Source organism: Helianthus annuus, chromosome 10 (genome assembly GCF_002127325.2).
Source record: "Helianthus annuus cultivar XRQ/B chromosome 10, HanXRQr2.0-SUNRISE, whole genome shotgun sequence".
Lineage (NCBI taxonomy): Eukaryota > Viridiplantae > Streptophyta > Magnoliopsida > Asterales > Asteraceae > Helianthus > Helianthus annuus.
The window spans coordinates 78093251-78105819 of record NC_035442.2 but is presented as its reverse complement, the minus strand read 5'-3'; positions in this window follow the sequence as shown (position 1 = coordinate 78105819).

Sequence of the window (12569 nt, the reverse complement as noted above, 5' to 3'; positions counted from 1 at the left end):
GGTTTTTAAGTTACTATTTTGAAAAGAAATTCAGTAAGGATGATTTAGCTTTAATAAACCAAGGTGAAATAACTGTAATAAACTGCCTAACATCTGAAACTTTTTCACGAATGTTAGCACCTTGCAAAACACAAGCAGGGGTACCTGAGCAGAATTTAGCAGCTACCACTACTCCTCAGGTATCTGCTGCTGAGCCTACTGCTCTAGGTGATCAAAGCAGCAGACCAACTGTTTTGAAACCCACACCTACAAAACCCAAAAAGCTTTACAAAAAGAAAAATCAAAAACCCCCCAAACCAATCAAAACGGCAACTCTGGAGGATGAGATACCAGAGTTAATGCCTGTGACAACACAAATGTCACAAGAAACCACTGTTGCTTCTTCCTCACAGCAGTTGGTACAAATATCTCAACCCATAACCATAACTCCTCCTGCTTCTTCACAAAAAGAACAGGTTGTACACAAAGGGCCACCACATTATGATGCTCTAGATACACTCGTTTCCATCATCCACAGCTCAATGCCCGGAGCAAATCCACTTTCTACACCCACCATCACATCCTCAATTCCACCAAAAACACAATTACTGTTGGATGCAATTGATTTGAACCAGGCTTTACTCAGTCCTTCTCAATCACCTGTCAATGAGAATATACCTCAACAAATGACTGAGCCTGCTGTATCATTCTTTGCTAACCCACCAACACAACCTGAGGAGGTTACACCCATTGAGTTACAAGTAACTCTATGTGGTAATCCAAGTGAAGCAGCCACTACAACTGTTGAACCCACTAGTTTACAGTTGGACAGTGGTTACATCAATAAGACTTCCTTGGAGGCAATTCCTTTTATAGCACCTCTGCCAACCACCAGTGGATTTATTTATCCTACTGGCAACATCAAAAAGTTGTCAAGTGTTGAAGGAAGAAGACCCCATTACCAAGACAAAGGGGCATCAGTGGTTAATGTTTGGAGTAAACTCCCTACTTCAACCACTGATACAACCACTGTTAGTGGGAAATCAGATGATCCCATTAAATTGGGTGATGATTTAAAGTACCAGAAATTGACGGCTCGTGTTGAAAAACTTGATAACTCTGTTGCTGAGCTCAAAGATATGCTCCAACAGTTGTTACAAGTACAAAAGGTACAATCCACTGCTGTTCCACCTCAAGCACCTGCTCTCCAACAGGCACCTGCTACAAATGAGCTCTGGACTCTATTTCAACCTTTTCTCCATCATCAAGCACAAATAGCAGATCAGCAACATGAAAAACATGTTCAAGAGCTGAGAAATGCTATGGAGTCTAGGTTCAAAGACACTCAGGCTGATCTAAAGGCTCTCAAAACTCAGATCCTGCACAAATCTGACACTGCTCCTCCACCAGTATTCTTCATTGATCAACTCCCCGAAGATAATGCCAAAAAGGGGGAGAAAATTCAGGAGTGGAGAAGGAAAGGAATAACAGATGGTCTCTACCTTGCACCAGAAAATTCAAATATGACCAAAAAGATTCCTTTGCCAGATGGGAGTAAGAAAATTGATGTGACCACAAATGCACTTGCAGAAGCACTTGCATGTGTGAAAAGGGATAGAGAGGCCAAAAAGAAAGCCAGGGTGGATTATCTGGATCAGGGTACTTCAGGGTCAAGAGATGATGAAAATCTTATTGATGAAAAGAAGAAGCCTACTAGAAAAGTAAGGCTACCCAAATCCATTCCGGTCAGACGTTCAAAGTCTACTCAAAAACCACCATCTAAAACAGTTGTTGTAACTCCTGGTGTATCAGCTGCTGTTGGTACTTCAGTAGTTTCATCATCTGCTCCCACTTCAACACACACCATCTCAACACACACTACATCCACTGCTTTACCACCATCACCACCAAAATCAAAATCACCTCCTGTCAAAAGGCAAAAGACAGCAGTTGTTATAACTTCTGCTGTAAAGACAACAGTGGTTGGAACACCAGTTGTTTCAACAACTGTTAGTCTATCACAAACGACTGCCACTACAACCACCTTTCCATCCAAAACATCATCAGTCCCTCCTCAAATAAAGAGGAGAAGGCTAATTCCTAAAGATGATGTCACTGCACCATTCCAAACATCTTTAAAACCTTTAGCTCTTGTCAAAATACCAAAACCAGTCCCACTCTCTTCTGTTCCAATGCACAAGCCCTTACCTCCTGCAGGTGTTCAATTTCCTCTTGAACTAGAAGCTGTTAGAGAAGAAATAAAATCTTTCTATACTGAGGATGACCCTGCCAAAAGGAGTTTACCTTCAATCAAAGGATATCCTTGGCCCAAAAACATTGAAGAATATTTGAAGATAAAGGCCAAGAAAGCAGAGGATATCTCGAAAAGAAACACACAAGGGAAATCTGACAAAGAAGTATCAAGATACTACCAATATCTGCTCACACAAGTCAGTTCCCTAGAACGTTTTGCAAAGAATGTCAGTCAACAAATTTCAGAAAGAGCAGCTGAAACTTTGAAGAAAGACTACATTGAAAGCATTATGTTTCACAAAAGATACAAAGGAGAGAGACACATGTACAAAGAGTGGACTGTTCCTGAACTTCAAGTTGAAGCTGCAAGAATTCAAGACATGATAAAAAGGAAAGTCACTCACACTCCTCCTGATTGGGCAAAGTTCAGAAAGAATGTACCTGATAAGCAAATGGAGCTAAAGAGAATGAAAGAAGCACTGGTTGTTGCTGATTTTGGTACAAAAAGACAAATTGCTAGATGGAAAGAAGATGTGGTCAGGTCAACCTACAAAAGGTTAGAGGAATTAAGAAAGAAAGATCCAAAAATTCCTCAAAAACCTGACTATCCTGAAGCAGCGGTTTCAAAAAGACCATCAAAGCTGCAAAACAGGAGAGCCACTGCTCCAGCTGGTAATGCCATCTACAAAAGAAGGAAACAAAGCCAGTTAGGAGCTGAAACTGTTCAAGAAATTCTTACTGGAAATGCTGTTGTAAAAGAAGGCTTGATAAGAACGTTAAAAGAAGAACTTGAACAGGAAAACACTGCTACCACTGCTCAGCCAGTGATGAACAGGCCAGCCTCACCAAATACTTCTGCAAATAAGCATCTCCCAAGAAACCCACCAGGCTCAAAAATACAAAAGTGGGCAACTGACAAACAGACATGCGTATTGACTTTGCTCAGGTCTGGTGGAGAAGTGGAGAAAATATCAAGGGAACAAGCTCTTGGCCTGAGTCTTGAAGATTTGCAGGATCTCCTTGATCTTCCACTTAGCAGGGATGATGAAGATACAGATGCCCTTGACTTTGAATTACAATTTAAAGGTCAGATAAGGGAGCTGTTAATGAGGCAATAAAATATCCACAAATAATGAAGGGTTTTGGCATTATCTGTTCCAGGGGAGATTGTTGGGATTGAACCCTAACAGAGGAACAGATAATGTAAAGCCAAAACCGGATCTCATCAGTGGACCATCAATAAGCAGCAGTTTATCCTATGCTCTCCCCTTGATAGTGATTATCAAACAGCTGATGAATCTCAAAGTGCTGCTAAACTACAACAACTGACAAACCAAACTCTAATGATTACTTAACAACTGCTGAAGACAAACTCTGCTGATCTATCTACTGTTGTCTCTTAAGTACTGCTGAAGACTCAAGCACTGCCCTCCCAAAGACTGATCACCTTTGATGAAAGCACTGAAGACTCAACATCTGTACTAAGGCTACAACAGTGGAACGTGAAGCAGTAGTTTTCCTTAGCTTTACATTTTATTACTTATCAGATGTTGCATGTCAGTAGTTTGTATAGAACAGTATTTGTAGTTTGTTAAGTCGTTAGATGTCACTATCATGGTGACGTCAGCTGAGGTAGATCAGTAGTTTGGTTTGCCTATAAATATGACAGTATTCTGTACTGTTGTACTTGATTGTTTTGAGTGAGTTCTTCTCCTCAATTCATCCTTTCATCTTGTGCAACCAACTCTGGTGTATCAGGCTGAGGGGGAGTTTAGATTGTAAGCTTGCTGTAATCATTTGCTTTCTATTGTAAATATTTTGACTCAATGAAATAGCAATTGTTTATCAATCTATACTTTCTTTTGATTATGTTTACAAAGTTTGCTACTCATTTCCGCTGCACTTATTCGTTTTATGCAAACAAACACAATCATGATGATCCCCAGATCCCAACAAGTCTTGTATTGTATTTAGAATGATAGATCAAGTCACGTAGTACGAGATAATTGAGAAAAAGGTCAAAACAAGCCAATTCGCACGAACTGGAATGTCCAGTTCGTGTGAAGTGCCATTTCGTACGAATTGGGAATGTCCATTCCATGCGAAATGGACTGCCTATATATAGGTGTCTTGATCATTTCATTTGTAACTTCTGATTCCGGTAGCGAAGCTCTGCCGAAGTGTCTCCAAGCTTGTAAAACATTGGGAAATCAATACTAAAGATATTTAAAGTGAATCTACATGCAAATCAAGCTGATTTAACATCAAAACGTCTGTTTTCGCCTCTTGTTTTGATCAAAAACTCTTCTGAACGACTCGTTTGGTCGTGCAAACGATCCTACAAGTGGTATCAGAGCTCAGGAGGAAGAGTTCTTACCATTTTCAGCTTGATTTCATCAAAATTTCTGATTTCTACTCACTTTCTTCATATTTGTTTCAAAATTAAACGAGATTTTACAGATAAAATGGCTTGATTTTCTCACATAATATGCGAAACACTGTTTTAACAAACCCTTGAAAGAATCAGACCTAAAATCGAACTAAATCCTGATCAATTTTGGCAAAAACCGGCCGATTGTGTGACGTCATCATCAATTCGCACGAATTGATATAGTCCATCTCGCACAAATTGGAGGATTTGAACCCAGATCGCACCAAAGACCTTCAATTCGCACGAGTTGGTTAGTGAAAACTCCAATTCGTTTGAAAGTGAACCCATTTCGCTTCAAAAGGACCAATTCGCTTGAAGTTCATCCAATTCGTTTGAAAGGATCTTCAGTTCACACGAGGTGGGAGATTAGGTCCATTTCGTTTAAGATTCAAATACCAATTCGCATGAATTAAAACATTGGCCAGGTCATTTATATGAGCAAATCACTTCGTTTGAACCAGTTAGCAGGAATTGAAAGTAGGTCAGCTCGTTTGAAAGTCTCAGTTCGCTTGGAATTGATTCAGTTCGTTTAAAACTAGTCCAGTTCATTTGAAATAGTATCAGTTCGTTTGAGGGTGTGAACCAATTCGTGTGGTTTGATCAGATTATTTGAAATTTGTGTCTTTGAGAGTCTTTGGAACCGAAACATGGACAACAAGTTTTATAATGCATTTGCTTCTGCTCCGGGTACTCCAGTTACTGTTGCTCAGAGTGTGAACATGGAAAATGAAACTGGAATGTTGCAGAAACCCCCGAAACTAATGTGCATTGAAGAGTATTACAGTTGGCAAGAGCGTTTTGAAAATTGGGTTCAAGCAAATCATCTTAGATCTTGGGAATGTATTGAGAAAAAGTATGTTCGTCCTCGAAATAACATGGGAGTTGTAAAAACTATTTCTGAATTTACGGACAAAGAGAGAGACATGTATAAAGCAGAAAAAATGATGATCAGATTACTTCAACAAGCTGTGAAAGAAGATATTTTCATATTACTTCAACATGATGATAGTGCATATTCGATTTGGATAGCACTTCGTACAAAATTCGAAGGAAGTACAGAAATGATCAAGAGTAAGAAGTCTCTATTAAAGAAAGAATTTGATTTGTTCTCAAGTTTGCCAGGTGAAACTACAAAGGTTCTTATTGAAAGATACTGTCACTTAGTACGTTCAATGACCCGGTTGGATATCAAAAAGGATCGTGAGGAATGGGTTGAAAAATTAGTCGATGCTTTACCTCAAAAAGAATGGGGTACATACCTTATGATCTTGAAGAATACCAGAGAGTATGATGGTTTGTCAATTGCTCAGTTCATTGAAAAACTTGAAGGACAAGACCTTGAACAACAGAAGATTGCTAGAATGAACAATCCAAGTAGTCAACAAGACATCAAGATGTATTACAAAGGGAATGTTCAGAATGTTGAAGCAAATCCGAAGATCCAAACCGCTTTCAGCTCAGAGAACTCATCCGGATCACTCAATCAAAGCTCAAACAACAATAGTGGATTTTCTTCATATCCAAGTGTTAATCCGAATGTTTCAACTTCAAATCATCAGTTCCAAAGCTCAAACAACAGTAATGGTCATGTGTTACAATGCAACATCGCGTTGCATCTTCAGAACGGTCAAAATTTCTTTGAAGAAGTCGCTAAAGGTCATATGGCATTACTAGCTACAGTGTTAGAATCTTATGAGGGTTTGGTTGCGGGAAGGATCGTAAATCCTATGCTAACAAAAGAGGATTACGATCAGATTGATGCTGAGGAATTGGAGCTAATGGATATTAAGTGGTGTTTAGCGAGTGTGTTGAGGAGAGCTGAGAAATTTAAGCAGATTACCAGAAGAGATGACTTTCGTGATGCTAATGTTTCTACTTTAGGCTTTGATAAATCTAAAGTTACTTGTTTTTGATGCAGGGAAAAAGGACATTTCAAGAGGGAATGTACCAACCGTGAAGTAGGAGGAGCTCAGAATCCTTTTGGGAACAATGATTATCATCGAAAAGCGAGTTATCATCAGGTAGCTCAACAATCGTCATTATCCAGTGCTAATTCGATTGAAGATGGAAAGAAGAAAGCTTTTATAGTAAATCAAGATGATGAAAGACTGCCAAAGGGATTTAGTTGGGACAAATACATTCCGACTGATACTGATTCAAAGTTTAGAGCATTTATTGCACAGATCATTCAAGAGCCAGAGTTGATGAAAGAATGGATGGATGTGTTTGCAAATGATGATAAAAATCAAGATGGAGAATATGTTTCTTCAGATGATAGTTCAGAAAAGACACAAGTGTTTGATCAATCATCAACTGATAGTAGCGATGATGAGGAAGAAATTAATCAAATTAACATTGGCAAAACTCATTTATCTCCTGAAAGTTTCAAATTTTATTTTGCAGATAAATTGGAGAAGCTAAAGGAGAGACGAGCAGCAAAAGAAAAGAAAGAAGTAAAATGTGAGAATGTTGCTGAGAATGAGATGAATGAACAGAGTAAAGAGGTCAAAGTTGTTGAAAAGATTGTAGAGGTCACTAAACCTTGTCTAAAATGTTTGGAACCATGCAAACATTGTGAAGAAAAAGACAAGAAGTATAGTGAGCTCTATGAAATGAAAGAAAAACTATTGTTCGATGTTAAGTACATGAAAGAGTCTTATGATGTGTTGAACTGAACGGTGAATAGTTTGGAAAAGACAAACTCTGAAAGGGAAGATGCTTTGACTATGATGAATGGAACAATGATGACTAAATAGAAGACCATCAATCATTACATTGAAGAGTATGCAGAGTTGAAGAAGGAATTGGAGATTGAAAAGATTGAAAATGAAAGAATCAGACGATTGTTGCTGAGTTACTCAAGTTCTGATTATTTGATTGATAGAATTTATCCTACTGTTGCAGGATTTGAAGCTTTTCAAGATAAGAAGACGGAAGAGAAGGATACTGGTAAGAAACAAAGTGTCAGTTATAACAAGTGTCCGCCTCCGATCTGGGAAGGTTATTCTCCCAGAAAACCAAATGAGGAACAAGTAAAAAAGGCTAGTCAATATAAAGTTTAAGTCTGAAACAACTGATGAGTTACCAGAAAAATATTGACGTCACATTCACATCGTCTGACACTGATCATGAGTCTGAGTTAATAAAGAAAGTGGTTGATCAAGTGTTAGATAAGGATGAGGAGTCAGAGTCAAAGTCTGAGTCAAAAACTTCGAGTTCGTCAGTCAACAGTTCAAAATCATCGGTTAAAAGGGTGTATAATAAAGAATTTCTGTTATCAAAAAGTAATTTGAATGACAAAACATTCAAAGTTGCATATACTTTGAATGATTCCGACAAGTTATATTTTGATGAAGAATTTCCAATAAGAGGTGTTAAAACTGAAATGATCAACAAGGTTTTGAAATTGACAGAAATTAATATTTCTGAAATAAAAGATGTAAATCTTACTGAAAAACCTAAAAAATACATCTCAAGAGTTCAACAAAGGTTAAACAAGAAAAAGGGTTACAGTTCTGGTTCTGGTCTTCAAAAGAAACCAAATCATAACAGTAATTTTAAAAAGAAAGGTTTAGGCTTTATTCCACCCGAAAATTATAAAAATGAGAAAATTTCTAAAACAAAAACAATATTTGTTTCAGGGTCAAGTTCTGAAGAAGAAGAAAAGAGCTCATTCTGGAAACAATCGAACAAAGAGTTCTTTACAGAAAAGCAAAAGTTTGAAAAGAATGGAGCTAATAAGAAAAGGGAGACAAGAACCTGTTACCGATGTCAAGAAGTTGGACATATCGCCTGGAACTGTCCAATGGCAACCAACATAAAACAGGAAGTTGTTTCTAAACTCAAAGAAAAAGTTGTTGACAAAACTAAACCACCAACTGAAAAATTCAAAGTGTTTAAAAATTCAAAATTTAAAGTTGGGGAATGTTCGAAAAGATTTTACAAAAGAAGGGTGAATCTTGACAACCAAACGTGGGTTGTTAAGAAATCAGATGTTAAATCTGGCGATGAATCTGACTCGTCAAAGTCAGAGGAGCCACCAGTTGAACCAAAAGTAGAAAATTCAGTACCGCCGATGGATGATGCCAACTTTCCACCATTGCGGACTGAAAATTTTAAACAAAAAGTTGGAAAAGTGGAGATTTCGAATCAATTCTATTCTGAAAAGAAAGAATTTGATGTCGAAAAGGCTTTTAATGACAAAGTGAAAAATATTTTTGGAAGAATGGTTGATGGAAAGGAAAAAGGGGTAAAAGATTTTTATGAAGAAAAAAGGAATGTTCAAATCTCAAGTGAAACTGAAAAGGTCACACCCAAAGCTAGTCAGGCTTGGTGTCAGTATTCCATACTTAAAAATCCTGACTTGCCGGAGCTCCCAATGGTAATCGTGGAGCAGGAATCGGCATCCTTCTTAATTACTTAATATTGTCATATTTCGACTTACAAGTGGTATGGTTGATATGAACCTACAAGTGGTTAATCAAGGTCATTAAATTGAACTTGAGTTAACTTTCATACAAGTGGTTCAAGAAAAGGAGAAGTGTTCTTACAAGTGGTTGAAAGAACAAAGGGATGAATGAATCCCCAATCCTACAAGAGGTGAAATCAACAAAACTAATTTTCCAGAAAAACCATTTTGATTAAAACAAACTTAAGTGTTATGAAATCATAATGGGAAAATAGTTTGTTGTCAGGGGGGGTTCTGATTGTTTATGCCAAATGGATGGCGAATTGAAGCAATTCAAATCAGTTTGTAAAATTTTCTTTAAATGGTTTTGAATTTTAGGGGGAGTAAGAAATTTCAGAAAATCCAAAAACATTAGAAAATTTGAAAAAGCCAAAAACATAAAAAAAAAATTCAAAATGAGTTTTGTTGTGAAAAAAGAGGAAATGATAGTACATCAGTGGACAATCACAGGATGCTAAAGATTTGGAAAGTCAAATGTGATAAACGGTCTCACTAATGATATGCCAGTAAGTTTTTATACATTCAGTAGATTGTTTTCGAGATATAAACCTAAATATCAAATACTTACTTATTTTGTGGGGAACATCTCTCGGATATATAGGTAACCCTTGAAATCTTATTTGAAGGGCTTTCTATTTCTGACATACTAGGTCTTTGTGCGTGATGATATCTGGGGTATTATACCAGGACTTCTGATTTTGCGGAAGCAATAGCCTAGTCCTCGTATAATGCTCTGCACTGCTTTTATCATAAAGCCTACCCTCAGCATAAAAAATGATGAAACATTGAAAAATGCTAATCATGTGCTGTTGAAGAAAAGATCCCCAAACGGGACACACCTAAAGACAAGCCATCATCTCTTTGTCTGAACGGAAGTTCTAACCTGAGCTCTCATGGTCTCGCATTACCCGTTTACAGATATCATTATGTACGTTCACCTGTAAGACTGAATATAGGAGTCTGGATACGGGAGTATATTCTGAGGTGGGACACGCGAATAAGTTAAGTCCATTAAAACACTAAACTAGTATCTTGAAACAGTTGAACTTTGTGTGAAAATTTAAGTGGATCAGTATACTGACAATCTAAGTGAATCGTTTAAAACTTAAAATGTTTAAAGCTTAACGGTGTTAGTGATTTGTCTCATAAACTGATATGATCTTCTTACACAAACTCACAAAAATATTGTCTGTAAATACTTCTTTGCTGCTTTTCATTAAAAACAAATTCCAAAAAGATTTTCAGTGTGTTTTAGCATAAAATTTTGAAAAAAAAAAATTATTTCATTTTATTTTCGACAACTGATGTTGAAAAGCTGATTTTCAAAATTCCAAGTGCTAAACATGATGAACAACAGGGTTGGGAGAGTTTGTTGAAATGAAAAATGATTTTGAAATAACAAAATGGTCCAAATTTGAATGTTTCAAATACAAGTGGTTAGCAAAGATTTAAAATTGTTAAATTTTATAATCTGTGAAATTTATTGTTGGGTAGAGTTTGTGCAGATAGTGAGTTCCAGACTGCGATCCCAGCTCATCAAAAGAGGGAGTCTGAGGACGTAAGATCCAGATTCAGATCTTGGAACAAAGCTCGAGATAGAAGCTGCTGATACTGAAGAATTTATGGAATCAACATCCAAGGGGAATTTAGCTGCTGATGCTGAAAAGAGAGAGAGAAGAAGAAAGAGATTGAGGATACATACAGTGTCAGATACTTTGGAGAGAGCGAAAAGACTGATAAAGACTGAAGACTTGTCATACTGAAGACTCGACACCAAAGACATCGTCAACATCCAAGGGGGAGTCTGTTGGTGCATATGTCTGTCGACTTCGTCTTGTATCGAGTCTTGTATTTAGAATGATAGATCAAGTCACGTAGTACGAGATAATTGAGAAAAAGGTCAAAACAAGCCAAATCGCACGAACTGGAATGTCCATTCCATGCGAAATGGACTGCCTATATATAGGTGTCTTCATCATTTCATTTGTAACTTCTGATTCCGGTAGCGAAGCTCTGCCGAAGTGTCTCCAAGCTTGTAAAACATTGGGAAATCAATACTAGAGACATTTAAAGTGAATCTACATGCAAATTAAGCTGATTCAATATCAAAACGTCTGTTTCCGCCTCTCGTTTTGATCAAAAACTCTTCTAAACGACTCGTTTGGTCATGCAAACGATCCTACAATTTGTGTTCTTCGATACTAGTACCGACTATAGCTTCATGTCTCCAGAGTTTAAGAATATACTTGGGTTAGTAGCAAGTAAGCTAGATATTCCGTACTTGATAAAACTAGCTAATGGGAAGTTAGTAATAACCAACGAAGTGATTAGAAGCTGCGATATAGAGCTTGGAGAGCATAACTTTTCGCCAGATCTTCTGCCAGCTGAAATAGGAAGCTTCGACGTCGTAGTTGGGATGGATTGGTTGTCGAGTAATCGTGCGGAGATTGTTTGCCATGAGAAGATTTTCCGCAGCCCGATGGCGAGTGAAGAGACGATCGTGATACATGGGGAGAAGCAGGATACGCCTCTACGGATTGTTGATCGTTTGAAGGTACAGAAGTTTTTGCGTAAAAAGTGTATTGCAAGTTTTACTTAATCTTGGTTCTTAAATAAATAACCCTTATTTTTGGTGATTAATAAAGTGTAGATACACTTATGTAACAAGAAAAATCAAAGATTATAAGTTGTGAAGATCCATTTTCTTTAAAAATGAAGTTTTTAAAGAATCAAACACACTTTAAAGGGTAACAAGGCTTACTAAAAACACTAGTAAGTTACTACACATTTATATAAACTTTCAAGTTCATGAAGTGCTAGTTTATGCATGTTTTTGGCAAAATTGGTAAGTACAGATTGTTTAATGTTGATTGTGGATTGATTATGTTGATTTACAAAAGAAAATGATATACCTTGACGGTATGGAAACCTCCATTTTTAGGGGAAACCATGGCAAAAATTTTCTAAAAATTAAACACTTAGAAAAATATTTCTAAACAAATATTTACAAGTGTATTTTAAACCATAAATTTTTACATTAACTTTACCATAAAATTTGTTACAAAAATTATAAATATTGGAGGTTGGTTTTTACAAATAAAAGTGACTAAATATGTATTTGGGAAATATATATTTAGAAGGCACCATGTGTGTGATTATTTGTATATTATGTGTATTAGTTATATTATTTTGGTATAATTACAAAATAATATAACTAATACACATAATATACAAATAATCACACACATGGTGCCTTCTAAATATATATTTCCTAAATACATATTTAGTCACTTTTATTTGTAAAAACCAACCTCCAATATTTATAATTTTTGTAATAAATTTTATGGTAAAGTTTATGTAAAAATTTATGGTTTAAAATACACTTGTAAATATTTGTTTAGAAATATTTTTCTAAGTGTTTAATTTTTAGAAAATTTT